The 12,481-nt window shown below is 41.2% G+C and overlaps 1 protein-coding gene across 1 annotated transcript in view; it reads left to right on the top strand.

Moving 5' to 3' along the window:
- The window catches only part of LOC122794348 (cytochrome P450 2K1-like), a 601,970-nt gene that overhangs the window by 330,762 nt on the left and 258,727 nt on the right, over positions 1-12,481 (top strand). The gene's annotated exons all lie outside the window — the stretch shown is intronic.

Here is a 12,481-nt window from a genome sequence, read left to right as displayed (position 1 = left end):
AAAACTGCAGTGGCAAACCCAGCCCTAGACTTGGAATAAAGAGGGAGATGGTAATGTTTAGAAAAGTGTGCACTGAACTCCAAGTAGCTGCCTCCAAAATATCCTTAGTAGCAACTCCCTTAAAAGGCAGTAGAAGTGGCAGTAGCCCTAGTGGAATGAGGTCTGATCCCAGCCGGAACATCCTTTCCATGATGAGAATAACAAAAAGCAATACAATGGCCAATCCACTTAGAAATAGTTTGCTTTGAAACAGCTTTTCCTGTGAACCCAAAGCAAAAGAAATGAATAACTGTTGAGTCTGCCTGAACCCTTTAGTTCTGCTCAAATAATAGCGTAACTGCCTGTGAATATCCAAAGAATGCAAAATTTTTTCCCCTTTATTTTGGGGATCAGCATAAAAAGTAGGCTAATGAATAGCTTGGTTTAAGGCCACATTAGAAACAACTTTAGGCATAAAAGTAGGGTTAGGATACCCTATCCTTATGGAATATCAGGAAGGGTTCAACTGCCATTAGAGCCTGTAATTCAGATACCCTCCTAGCAGATGTAATGGCCAACAAAAAAGCAGTCTTCCAAGACAAAAACTTCAACTCAGATGTAGCTGCAGGTTCAAAAGGAGGTAAAGTAAGCTTTTCCAACACAAAATTGAGATCCCAGGAAGGAGTAGGAGCTCTATGTGGGGGTCTTATGTTCTTTGCCCCTCTAAGAAATTGCTTAAACAAAGGGAGAGAAAATAATGGTGGGTCACAATCATAGTGAGCAGAAATGGCTGCAGCATGAACTTTCACGGAGGAGAAAGACAAACCCTTGTCTAATAATTCTGTAAGGTACTGTAGTGTAACACTCAAATTAGGCCCTGAAACATCAAAGCTCTTTGCTGTACTCCAAAGAAAAAATCTCCTCCATTTATCAGCATAAACTTTCCTAGTACTAGGTCGTCTGGCTTCCAATATGGCATTCAAAACTTGTTGAGTCTAAAACAGAATATGCCAGGCTGTCAGGTGCAGGGACTGTACCTTGACATTGAGGAAATGATTGCTCGCCTGGGACAAAAGGTGCAGAATTGGTGGCAAAGGCCAAGGAGGCTCCTGTACTAAACTCCTCAGCAGAGGGTACCAGTGCTGACGTGGCCAATCTGGAGCTATTAGAATCATGCAAGGCTTGTCCTGTCTGACCTTCAAGAGCACCTTGGGAAGGAGAGGCAGAGGAGGAAAAGCATGAAGGTTTTTCCAACTGAAAGATAGAGCATCCACTTTCCAAGCTTTTGGGTGAAACATCTTTGTGCAAAATTTTGGCAGTTTGAAATTTAGTGGAGAAGCGAACAGATCTATGTCTGGAGTTCCCCAAGCCACTGTCAACTGCTGAAATACATGAGGATCGGGGATCCACCATCTGTCTGCTCAAAACATCTGCTAAGGAGTTCTGTGCTCCTGGCAGAAACCGCAAACTCAGAGCAGTTTCCCACAAAATCATAGCTTGTCTGCAAAGAGAATGGGTTCCCCCTGCTTGTTGATGTACCACATGACTGTTGTGTTGTCTGTTTGAATCAACACCTGTCCCGGTTGAAGTAGATCCTTGAAAGCCATCAGTGCAAATTGGACTGCTAACATCTCCTTCATGTTGATATGCAAATGCTGTAGTCTGGGAGGCCATGTGTCTTGAATCCATTTCCCATTGAAGTGTGCTCCCCAAGCCATGTCTGAGGCATCTGTCGTTCAGAGAGTCCCTTGTTTAGGTGACATTCCTGAGCCCACCACAAAAATTCCTTTTGGATGCAAGGTATTATCTGAATGACAGTGTCCAAATCATGGCAGTGTTGAGTCCATACACTTTTGAGATACCATTGTAGCTTCCTCATATGTAGTTTGGCATTGGGAAGTACCAGAATACAAGATGCCATGAACCCTTTGAAGGACTGTCCTTGCAGTCAGCCTGGACAGTAGAGATAATTGCTGGAAGTATAGGGGAAGATTTCTTTGTTTGTCCGGGGTCAAAAAAGCCATCTGAGAGGCTGTATTCAGTCTCACACCCAGAAAGCACATGTCCTGAGAGGGTACTAGACTGGACTTTGTTTCATTCACAGAATACCCTAGGCACCTTAAAACTGCCATTACATACTGTAGATGCTGAAGTAACTTGACTTTGTCTTGAGCAAGAATCAGGCAATCGTCCAGATAAGGATAAATTTGTATTCCTCTTAGTCTTAAGAAGGCTATCACAGGAGCCAGGACCTTTGTGAACACCCTGGGCAGTAGATAAGCCAAAGGGCAATGCAGAGAACTGATAATGAAAGGAACCTCCTGCAGCTGGGCCTGATAGGAATATGAAGATAAGCCTCTTTGAGATCCAGAGTTACCATCCAGTGATCTTTGCCTAGCAGAGGCAGAAGTTGCTGCAAAGTTAACATCTTGAACTTTGGAATGTCTAGGTATGTATTGAGAATGGACAAATCCAGAATTGGCCTCCAAGTGTTTCCTTTCTTTGGCACAAGAAACAGGTGAGAATAAAATCCTAGGCCTACTTCTGACGGAGGTACCACCTGGATAGCCCCCATTTGTAAAAGTAAAGAAATCTGCTTGTGAGCCTCCAGCCTTTGCTGAGGAGGTGCATCCGGCATGCCTTTGTAAGGAGGCAAGGTGTGAAAATAAAACTTGTAGCCTCGATTTATAATGTCCAACACCCATTTGTCCTGGGTGACCTAAAGCCAATTTTGCTTGAAAAGTGCCAACTTTCCTCCTAGAGGAGCTGCCAGACAGGAGGAATCTGGCAGCTGGAGATACAGGTCATTGGGTCTGTTGGCTGACCCCTGCCCTCACCAGAAGATTGTGCAGGAGAACTCCACGTCCTAGGTCTGAAAGAACCCTGAGCATGAGCTCTGCCCCTACCACGTCTTGATCTGCCCTTAGACTGAAAATCAGAAGAAGGATAAGCCCATCCTTTTGCAGGCCAATTTCTGCTAAACTTAGGGGCTGCACTTGTAAAAATTCAACCGCCTGCATGGACTTAGCATAGTCCTCCATTATCTTGAAAACTGACACCAGAGGAGAACCAAAAAGAACTTCAGATTGAAGGGGAGCATCCAAAATTCGAGCTTTAACATGCTCTGATAAATTCTGATCCTTAAGCCAGGCATGCCTACGGATAACTGAACCAGTGGCAGCCACCCTGGAAGAAGCCTGAAGAGCATCAAAGCCACACTGCAAGGAATGCTTACCTACCTGATCAGAGGCATGAACTAAGTCCTGCAATTCCTTACACTCTATACCCTCAGCTAAAGCATCTACCTTAGATTTCAACTGACTTAACAGAAAATTCTGATACTTCAGCATATGAAACTGGCAATTCAAAGCCCTCATAGCTAGCGTGGAGGAGGTATACACTTTTTTACCCCACCTATCCAAAGCTCTAGAATCTTTATCCAGAGGAACTGGATTCTTAACTACAGAAGCCCTGACACCCTTAGGTCCCTGACTAATAGTTTCGGGTCAGCTCTAGGACTCTTATACAAATATTTATGAGCCTCTGGAACTCTGTAATACCTGTCTGGCTTGACAGGGCAGGGGTAAAGAATCAGGATTAAGGGAAGCTTCAGAAAAACATCCTGAACAACATCCAAGACAGGGGGAATAGCCAAGGGCCTATGTTGTGGTAAAAACAAAAATTTCCTAAGCCTCTTACGAGAATCTGAAAAATCCTGACCTTCCCACTTAAAATGCTCCCTCATGGAATGCAGGGTTTCAGAAAAAGAAAAATCCTCTGGAGGAGAAGCAGAAGGACAGGAATCCTCTGCATCCGAATCAGAATAGGGAGGAAAATCCTGAATGTCCTCAGCTGAAGACTCAGAGTAATCTGAGGAATGCTCCAATCCCTCCACCTCTGTCTCCACCCTAGGCCTCTTATCTGGAGGGGGCATAGAACCTCTGATTAAAGTAATCAAATCCTCTGCCATTTTCAGCATATGTTTTTTAGGAACAGAGCCTGAAGAACTAGGGCTGACGCCTGTGCCAGAAAGACCAGGTCTAGCTTTAGAAGGGGCTTTAGTGACAGAAGTAGAAGGCCTAACAACCTTATGCAAAGAAGGAACTACAGAAACTTGAGAGGCCCCCCTGACCTAACTCCTGAGAGGCCAATTCCTGTAAGATTAAAGGCTCCCCTGTGATTCAGCTGAAACCTCGGCTGGATCCACAGATTCAACCGTAGTTTCCATAGAACGTCCTGCTTAGACTTAATCGATTTATCTTTCGGAGGATCCGACGGCCTGTTGTAGTTACACCGCAAAACAAGTCTAGCACAATCTAACCTGCATTTAATGGTGCGCTTATTAAATCAGGCCCGAAGCAAGAAATACAGCGAGGGTGGTACTCTCTATGAGGCATCTGTTTCCCACAAGAATTACAATTATTAATTTTTTCTGACATCCGGATTTAACTGAGGCAAGAAAAGACAAAAATATTCCCCAACGGGGTACTTAGCCCAACTTGGTCAAACGCTGCTTCTGCTTCGGACCATGCGGCAAGAAAGACTGAGGATATGGCGTCGGTCATGCGCTTTAGTACCACAGATCTGAGCGACCATGACCGACGCCAGCCTAACACTTTGGTATTCGGGCTGACCGAGAACAGCGGACTACCCACAGGTTATGACTGCAGCAATGTGAGATGAAGAACATCTGATTAACAGCTCCGGTGCATTACATCAAAAACAGACAATCTTAGTTTTGTTTTGGTTTTCATACCCTGTCCTTTCCTGCGTTACGTCATTGGCATGTGTCACACTATTAAGTAATCTATAGTAATGTAATGCCATAAGGAATTGCTTGTATCAGATAGAAACATGGCACACAATCTAAAAAGTGCATGTGTTAGTAAGAAACCAAATCAAATCTAACCCCTGCCTATCTACTTATACATAAAAACAATGGTTAATATGTCCAGTGCACCACATCAGATAGAACTAAATCATAGCCAGATATAGATTTTTTTTCTTGGTGCTACTGAGAGGAGTAGTTAAGTTAATATAATTGTCTTTTTGTTGTGCAACTGTAAATTACCTTTCAGTATTGGGTTCTAGAGAATGAATGAGTGACTGATGCAGGCCATTGTACTCTTCTATGTTTTGGCAGCTATGTTGTTGCTTTGGGTATCAGATAATTAATGAGTGATGTAGCCTACCATACCTGACACATTGTTTTACAAACCATCTCCTACTCCCATTGCTACAATCCCATCACTCAATTATACTTTAATGCAGCAATACCTCTGCATTGTAGGGCAGCATTAGCACTGACAAATGATTGTTTTAGTATGATAGTTTCACTAGCCAACTTAAACTTACCAGATAGTCCTATGAACAAGAAAACAATATATTCAAGTGAATGATAATACTGAATCCAAAGTCTCCTGTGTTTGGACCCTGAGCATTTTACCATGATTGGCCAGATTTTGAAACAAGTTTCATTTGTGAAGGTGTTTCACTAAATTTGAGAGACATCCTCATACTTAAATGTATGAAACATCTCCTATCATATTTGATTGCAAAAGATGGTTTGTTCACAATATATTCAAATTACAACATGTGGAAATATTTAAAGTTGTGGCCAACCTCTATTTGGAATTCAAAAACCTGGCCTGAAACTCCCTTTTGATTTGGTTGAAGCAATAAACTGTCACAGCATGTTTGAAACTGCTGACATGCATTGCTAAAAGCCTGACTGTTATAGTATGTAGCTAAACGTACATGACTGGACCACTGGCTAAAACATATTCCTGCAGCAGAAGTATCACAGGTTCGCTATTCCCAAATGAAAACCAAGTGTAGTGTAACACATACATATACATATATGTCCGTATATGTGTGTGATATTGCGGTGTGGTGATGGTCTTCCCTTGTATAACACATAAGATGTGAAAGTCTGGCTTTCACAAATTCAAATCAATATCTGGTACTTATTATTGACTGCAAACAGCCAAAGCTGAGTCACTGTCTCAGCTTTACTTCCTAAAAGTTCCCCAAAAATGGGATGAAGGTGGAATTGGTGCAGCACAGAGTTTACAGACATAACTAAGGAAGTCATGCAAAAATAGCTTTACCACCTGATAAATCAAAACAGAGTGAAACTGTGTTCTATGGTAAATAAACTAGTCTAGTGCAGATTGATGTCAGATGAGGAATGTCTAGAAACATAAATAACCCTGTTTTTATGGCATAATGAGATAAAGCCATAAGTATAACTCAGATGATAGGAGGTTTTAGTGGCTCAAGTCATGGAAAAGCTGAGTTGAATAAGGCAGGAATGAAAGGCTAGTGCTGACTTATATACCTGGAGAGATGATGTTCTGGTTGGCTGCTTCGTCATGTGCTAGCATAACCCTGCAGGCAGTAAGGTTGCAGCCATTAACTGGTGTTGAGAGCTTGGCTTACAAAGCAGGTAATGATAGCCTTCATTTACATGTGTGTGTGGAAGCACTTACATGCACAGGGGTATAGTAAGTCATTGTGGTGGTATGGGCACTCATATCAGCTACAGGGTGTAGGTTTAGGGTGTACAAACAGAAACACCATTTTTCTTACATCATTCAGTTAATTTGAGGGCACAAACAGTCTCTATCGCTGCTTGGATGATGCTCTCCACTGGTTAGCTGTCACCCCCCACGCCTGTGGTTTCCCGAGTGGGAGGAGTACAAATGGGCTTATGACCAGTAGAAGGTTAGGCTTGATGGTTAGCACATATGTAGGTAAAAAAGCACATAGAACACATAAATATATACATGTATAAATATACACTTACAACTATTGCTCGGGCTCTGTTCAGCTGATCATTGACTTCTTTGTATCAGTCTCCAGAGCCATGGACAAGGGTAAGGTGGTTCACACAGCCTATCTAGACCTTGCCAAGGCCTTTGACACCATCCCCCACTCTGGAATCATAGATAAACTTACTAAGCTGGGCATTAAGCCCTACGTCACCCAATGGGTTGCTAACTGGCTTACTGATAGAACCTACACTGTAAAAGTAGCCAACTCCAAATCCAGCTCCAGAAAAGTGGCAAGTGGAGTACCTCAGGGTTCAGTCCTGGGACCGCTCTTGTTTGGCATCTACTTTTCTGAAATAAAGGCCAACACTAAGGGACTCTGACTAACAAAGTTCGCAGATGACTGCAAACTGGGAGCCATTATTGAATCCCCAAATGATGTGGATACTCTACAAAAGGGCCTTACAGAAACAGATGCTTGGTGCCAGAGCCATGGGCTCAAGCTCAATGCCAAGAAATGTATGGTTATCCCCTTTGGGAAAAAACATGTACCCGTGAATTACCATATAGGTAGCAGTACACTAAACACTGAAAGTGTGATAAGAGACTTAGGGACACAGGTGGGCAGTGGTCTCATCTTCGATAACCACATCGCCGCAACAGTCAGGAAATCCTTCTATGGGGCCCACCTCATCACTAAGGGCTTTTCATCCAGAACAAAAGAGGTCATTGTCCCACTGTACTGATCCCTTATTAGACCATTATAGAATACAACACCCCGTTTGGAATGTACCTCTCAAGACATCTGCAACTGGAACGGCCGCAGAAATACCTCACTAAAAGATTCACAGGCTTAAAGCAGATGCCCTATGCTGACAACCTTAAAAAACTCCAGCTATACTCTGTTGCATATCGTCTAATCAGAGGCAATCTCTGTTTAACATACAAGGCCATGTCAAACCCAGAGCTGTTGGACATGCTACAATTAAAGAAATCCCAATCCCTCAGAGCCACATGCTCTAGGGATCTAAACCTTGTCATCACAATAAACAAAACATGCTGGAGGGATAGGTTCCTGACCCAGAGACTCCCCAGACTCTGGAACAGATTGCCTGTACATGTCAAGCAGAGTGCCTCTTTGGCCCTCTTCAAAAGAAACCTTGATGATTGGATGGGAGAAAGGAAATTCACCCTGGGGATCACGTCTGTTGCCCTGCTAGACAGGGGTCCAGGGAAGTAAATAGTGTGGGAAGAAATAGCCAGGGAATTGTTATGGCTAGGCTTGTATAGGCCCTAGGGCTGATAACCTAGTACCAACCTATGAACCTATAAGCTTGTCATACAGAAATAAAAACAAATGTTTTTTCGTATTTTTTTTGTTCCATGTGTGTGTGTGTGTGCGTGTGTGCATGTATGCCTGTATATGCAAATCTGTGCATGTTTGTGTATGCAGGTATGTGTGTCTGCACACATAAATGTGTATATGTATGTGTGGCTACACAAGCAAATACATGCTTGTACATGTAAATATATGTGTACATGTGTGTATATATGCACATAACCACATATATGTATATATGTGTCTGTTGTGTGTACACACACATGCATGCATACACATACATACTGCTTTGCATTGCTTATCTTCTGTAGTGCTACTCTCTCTGCTGCAGTGGATGAATGCCATAAAACAGTGTATTTAGTCCACTGCTTAGTTCCAAAATACTGAGATTAAGTTTGTCTTTCAATCACTCTGTCACATTACTTTAATCACAGCATGAGGCTTCTGTGCTGAGCATACTACTACATTATGTTACCTGCAACCAGAGACGGTCAGATTTGTATCTGGTGTTATACAGTCACATTGCTGTAATGCTAGCACCCTAGACTTCATACCACTAGAGGGCACTGGACATGCCTGTTAGAAACAGGCTTGCACGCACACTATATATTTATGAACAACCATCGAATTATTTTCATGTTTAACATATTAAGGTAAATGACTTTAAAGATGTTTCCAGGCTACTATAGTCATAAAAAAGTGATCAACATGGACGGAGCAGTGGTGCAGCGGTTGCGTTGTTGCCTCACAGCAAGAGGTTGTCCTGTTTGATTCTTGACTGGAGTGCCTTCTGTGCGGAGTCTGCATGTCCTCCTTGCATCCATGTAGGTTTTCTCCAGGTGCTCCAGTTTCCTCCCACATTACAGAAACATGCGTCTGGAGCATTTGTCCCTGGGCCTCCACGGAAAATTGGCTTAGTTCCAAGTCTGACTTTCCCGGTAAACAAATGTTAAATAAAATAAACAAATAAACATGCACAGCTCTATGAAATGAGTAGCGTGTAATGTACTGTATGTAAATATTCAAATTTGAACTGATGAGCAAAAGGAGACCTAAGTAATTTCTTCTCATTTATGTATGCATTTATTTCTTTTAATTATATATGCATGGATGTTATACATCAGTCTGTTAACTGGGTAGGTGCTCTGGTGCAAACCCTTTTCAGGCACAGCCTAGACCAAAAGGCCAGTGAAATACTGTAATTTATAGTACTTTGAATTGCAAAGAACAATAATGGCAGAACCACAGTAATGACCCACTGTTTATAGGGTCATAGGTGAATAACAGGCTAACTATCAGGAAGGGACATTTTAAGCCTGGCTAGTAACCCAAAACTAGAATCAAACCCTGTTCCTTTTGTCTATAAAGTGAAGACTGTTATGCTAAACACTGTTTACAATAAATTGAAGTACAAAAGCTAATCAAGATGTAATTGTGGTAGAAAGATAACAATACATAAGGCATGTGTATTGCAATGGTAAATTTTGGACTGAAAGAAGTAGTGATGGGGAGCTAGTGGCAATGCCAGTACTATGAAACAGTGAAAATACAGCAGTGTTTTATCTACGACAGTAGACTATGAAAGTAAAAACTGAGAGTGTGAACAATAGGTATTAAAGTAAAGTAGCAGATATAGTAGACAGTATACTGGATTATTGCTAGTTCAATGTAGGTAGTTAAATATGTACTTGTATATTGAGAAGACAAAGAAGAAGAGATTACTTAAATGCATATTTTATACATACATAAGCTTGAAACTATGGTACCATTGTAAGGAAAAAGAGGGGGTAGGTGGAGGAAGACGTGGACTGAGGAGGGCCAGAGACATAAATGTAAGGGAAAGAGATGGAAAAGGGTGCAGGAATAAGGAGATGCAAAAATGCAGGGTAGAGAAGTGATCATGATAGAGTGGCAGCTGAAGGTAGAGCTGCATTACAGTTAATGCAGCTTGTGCTGTAGGGTGGAAATTAGTGATGACTGTCAAAGCAGTAACATTAAGATGATTTTTTCATGCTGTTTGCCAAATTCTGGCCAAAGCTTTTGACACAATTCTCCACTTAGGCATAGTAGAAAAGCTAAATAAACTGAAATAAACCCCTGTGTCATCTGCTAGATTGCCAGCTGACTCACAGAAAATAAAAACAGAGGAAGTTGCATCCACAAAGAGACCAGCATACCTCTCAATTGTCCAGATTTTTGCAGAATATCTGATTTTTGCCTCATATTTTTGGTCTGTTTCCCATAAAATTGTATTTTTCTGGCGAATCACTGGCAAATCATTGAGGACTGAAGTCTGTAAATAATGGCTGCCATTTGAGATTAGACTTCATATCCTTCAGAAAATTCATACTAATGTAAAACTTGTTGTTCTAGCAACTTTCAAAATTTGTAAGAGCAATATTTAAAAGGTGTCCCTATTTTTGGGCCTTTGTCACCCCATTATTTATGGCGTTGTCCAGATTTCTTACTCTAAGAGGTTGAGAGGTATGGAGACCAGTCATCAGTGTAGTCCCCCTGCATTCTGTGCTAGGACCTATCCTGTTCGGCAACTGCTTTTCTGAAGTAGAAGTCAATACCAAAGGGCTTTGGCTGACTAAGTTTGCAGATGACTGCAAGCTAACAACAGTCATTGAATTGTCAAATGACTTAGCCAATCTTGCAGGATGGTTTGTCTCAAATAAATAACTAAAAAAATGCATTATTGCACTCTTCAGGTAGTCATCTACCCCAGAAAACTACCACATTGACAATACTCCTCTAAGAGTAGACCAAGTTGTTCAGGATTTGGGAGCTTGTGTGGATAGTCACTTATCTTTTGGTGAAAACATGTCTATTGTTGTAAGAAAGTCCTTCTATATTGCACAGATTATAAACAACGGGATTGTATCTAGATCTAGGGATGTCATTGACCCCGTTTACTCTGCCCTCATTAGGCCAGTCATTGAATATAATGCTCCTTTTGGCATGTATCTTTCCAGACACATGCAACAATTGGAATGCCCACAGTGCTACCTTACTTCAAGGATACAAGACCTAAACAACATGTCCTACATGAACTGCACATCAGAAAGTCAAATGGCATCAGAAATACTCAGTCTAGGGGTCTAAACCTCTTCTGCAGCATCAGCAGAATGGTTTGCAGACAGGTATATTTCACAGAAGATACCACTGCTGTGGAACAGATTCCCCAGCCATATAAAGTTAATTTCTGTGCATTTTCAACAGCAATTTAGATCTGTGTGTATGTAACATAAAATTTACCCCAGGACTGCCCCCTGTACTACTAATGGACAGAGGCAGCTCCTAAATGCTGTATCCAAAGCATGGGTCACCTCAGATTATCTATGGTATATGATCCCAGTCATTCTTAATAGAGGTAATATATAATTACTGACCATGGGATGCATAAGGCCAATCTATAACCAAATGGGATAGTTTTTTCATGTACAAAAAGTGAAACTGGCTAGGCTTAAAATGGACCTCAAGGGCAGTTAGTCTAGTACTTACATATGAACCTATGAACTAATTGTCATGAGATATTTTTTCCTGTACTGCAGTCCTGTTTTGGAATATGACATTTCAGCAGTTGCTATAACATATGGAGTCCTAATGAGAAGGTTGGCATCAGTATTTTTGACAGAGTATGATTTTTTTTAATCAGAGGCATGGTTTAAATGGTGAACAGTAATGTTCATTTAGCAATTTAAAGATCAGCAGAGTAAGAAGGAGGTTCTGACAAATACTGGGAGCCAGTTGCATTGTCTCAGGTTGAGTGGCAGGGAATATCTATCCTAGGGTAACACATTGATTGCTGTGGCCTTCCTTGCTTTTGTTAACAGGTTGGAAATGTTTGCCAGCTACTTCCAAGCTGTGAAAGTACTTTTTCTTTGAGGTAAAATAGAAAAACTATTATGAACATTTATAAAACAAGACATGACAGCAAGTTACTAAAAGGACAAGTTATTGCTAAATAAATACTACTTTTTATGTATATATTTTTCAGAACATGGGGGAATAAAATAACATTAATTTTTTGTATTACTTACTCTATTTTTTCACACACACATGATGCTCTTACAAAATAAAAAATAGTGACAAAGATCTGATCACCCAGATTAAAATCAATTCAGATGAATGGAGCAAACATATTTTGTAAAGTCACTTCAGCTTGTTTCCTGTGTAGTATATAATTAAACTAAATCAGTAATTAAAAGAAAAAAGTTGCAACAGATATATGTGAAAATTAAAGAAATGTATTTAGGAACTAAGTACATTTGCACAGAAGGGAGGACAGAAAATAATATGCCATGGATGGGAACGGTCATGAGTGCATGTATATCTCATTGCAGGCCCCTCCTCCCTGAAAAGTTTACTGCTTATAAAATACCCT

The sequence above is a fragment of the Protopterus annectens genome, chromosome 2.part1, assembly GCF_019279795.1.
Source record: "Protopterus annectens isolate FY-2018-M chromosome 2.part1, PAN1.0, whole genome shotgun sequence".
Classification (NCBI taxonomy): domain Eukaryota; kingdom Metazoa; phylum Chordata; order Ceratodontiformes; family Protopteridae; genus Protopterus; species Protopterus annectens.
Note: the sequence above shows the minus strand (reverse complement) of the source record. Positions and strands in the feature narration are given on the sequence as shown.